This window comes from Sceloporus undulatus, chromosome 2, assembly GCF_019175285.1.
Source record: "Sceloporus undulatus isolate JIND9_A2432 ecotype Alabama chromosome 2, SceUnd_v1.1, whole genome shotgun sequence".
NCBI classification, from domain to species: Eukaryota; Metazoa; Chordata; class Lepidosauria; order Squamata; family Phrynosomatidae; genus Sceloporus; species Sceloporus undulatus.
Genome location: NC_056523.1, coordinates 331,002,261 through 331,004,500, shown reverse-complemented (window position 1 = coordinate 331,004,500; position 2,240 = coordinate 331,002,261). Strand labels below are relative to the sequence as shown.

Here is a 2,240-nt window from a genome sequence, read left to right as displayed (position 1 = left end):
GGAGCTCTTCTAGCAATGGCAGTTAGAGATAAGAAGCTGTAGTTTTATTAATCATTCAATTAATTAATTAATTTCTATCCCCTCTTTCTCTCCAAAGGGAAGCAAGGCAGCTCACAATAACAATTTTAAAAACATACTGCAATAATAATAATAATAACAAAATTAAAACATCAGCTAAAAACAATATAAAATTACAGTACAGATATTAAAACCACACTAAAAAACCACAATACCCTCCATCCCATATAAAACCCATATAAAATCCTGTACATCAGGATAGAAGGAGATTACGTATCAATTATATATTATATATCAAAGTATATATATATATATATATATATATATATCGAAGGAGACGTTATAGAAGGTAGATCTAAATGGATGGATGATGCGTATGATCCTAGAATCATAGAATAGAAACATAGAATATGTGTTTTGTTTGTTGGTGTGTAATTTTAATTAAATATTTAAAAAAGGAAACAGGAAAAAGGTGGGGAAGGGGCTTGGAAGAGGGAGGGGGAGACTCGCATGGCAACAACAACAACCACAACAACAACAATAATAGTTTGTATCCTGCCTTCCTCCAAGAACTGGGACCCAAAGTGGTTTGCAGCCTAAAGACACAGCGCTGTTAAAAAACTTAGAATAGTGACCATTAAAATGGCATGGAAGTATGAGCTGCTCATGGGAGTTTATCACACGAAGGAGGTCGTGAATATCCTGGGGAAATTGTGTAATTACGCATAAAGATTTCACACAACATCACACAAAAGCCACCATTAAAGTGGTCACAAAGAAGCATTAATGTGCATCTTTTTACTTTGGGGATTTCAGCGACTGCATTTCCGATATCACTTTATTTGCGCAATTGCACGTTATAATCATTTGCACAATTACTCACAATTTCCACTTCATTTGCAGGATGCTTTAAATGCGCTTTACTCTCTCTTTAATGTCAAAATCAGCCCCGGTGTGATAAACTCCATGAAGTAATGGCTTTAATGTGTCTGTGTGGCTGTATTATAGGCAAGTTTCAAGGCAACCATTGCCCTTCATATGGCAAAGTGACAGCATGGAAATAACAACCACAACAACCACAAGTGACCAATAAATAAGAGGCGGAGCTGGGCATCTTTCACCCCAGATTGCAAAGAGGCATTGAAATTATATATAGGCGCATGCGCACACACCACTCTGCCTCTTTTTTATTGGTTCCTTGTGGTTGTTGCTGTTGTGGTTGTTGCCATGCCTCTTTGCAATCTGAGCTACAAGGGTTGCCTTGACACTTGCCTGATTGCCTCCTCTTATTTGTTTATTTATTTTATTATTTGATCATTGTTATTTCCATGCCTCTTTGCAATCTGGGGCAAAATTTGCACTGGCTACTACCTCCTTTTGTTTGTTTGTTTGTTTGTTGCTATTTCCATGCCTGTTTGCATTCTGATGAGAAACTTGCATGCCCTGACCACTGCCTCTTATTTGTTTAATTACGGTATTTCCATGCCTGCTTGCAATCAGAGGCTAAAAGCCTTGAAACTTGGATGGCCTGACTGCCTCGCCTCCTCTTCTTTATTTATTATTATGTTTTATATTGTTATTTCTATGCCTGTTTGCAGTCTGGGGAGCATGGCCTGACCACCGCTTCTTATCTTCTTCTCCTTCTTTTCTTCCCCTTCTTCTGTATAGAGATCATTCATGTAGCACCTATGAGGCTAACTGAAAGAAAGAAGTTGGCAGTATGAGCTGGCTATATCTTTGAATTCTATTACTACTACTACTACTACTATTATTATTATTATTATTATTATTATTATTATTATTTCCATGCCTGCTTGCAATCTGGGGCAAAAGGGTTACCTTGAAATCTGCATGGCCTGACCACCTCCTCTTATTTGATTATACTTTACTATTGTTATTTCCATAACTATTTGCTTATTATTATTATTATTATTTTCCAGGGCTGTTTGCAATCTGAGGCAAAACTTGCATGGCCTAACTACCTTATTATTAGTAGTAGTATTATTGCCATGCCTGTTTGCAATCTATTATCATCATCATCATCATCATAATTATTGCCATGCCTGTTTGCAATCTGTTACTGTATTATTATTCCCATGCCTATTTACAATCTGTTGTTGTTATTGTTATTACCTCCATGCCTGTTTGAAAAACTTGCATGGCCTAACCACCGTCATTATTATTATTGCCATGCCTGCTTGCAATCTATTATTATTATTATT

The 2,240-nt window shown here is 36.5% G+C and overlaps 1 protein-coding gene and 1 pseudogene across 4 annotated transcripts in view; one reads left to right on the top strand and one right to left on the bottom strand.

Moving 5' to 3' along the window:
- LOC121924166 (myogenesis-regulating glycosidase-like) overlaps positions 1-2,240 on the top strand; it is a 718,305-nt gene that overhangs the window by 1,067 nt on the left and 714,998 nt on the right. The gene's annotated exons all lie outside the window — the stretch shown is intronic.
- Positions 1-2,240, bottom strand: part of LOC121924167 — a 121,658-nt pseudogene that overhangs the window by 94,439 nt on the left and 24,979 nt on the right.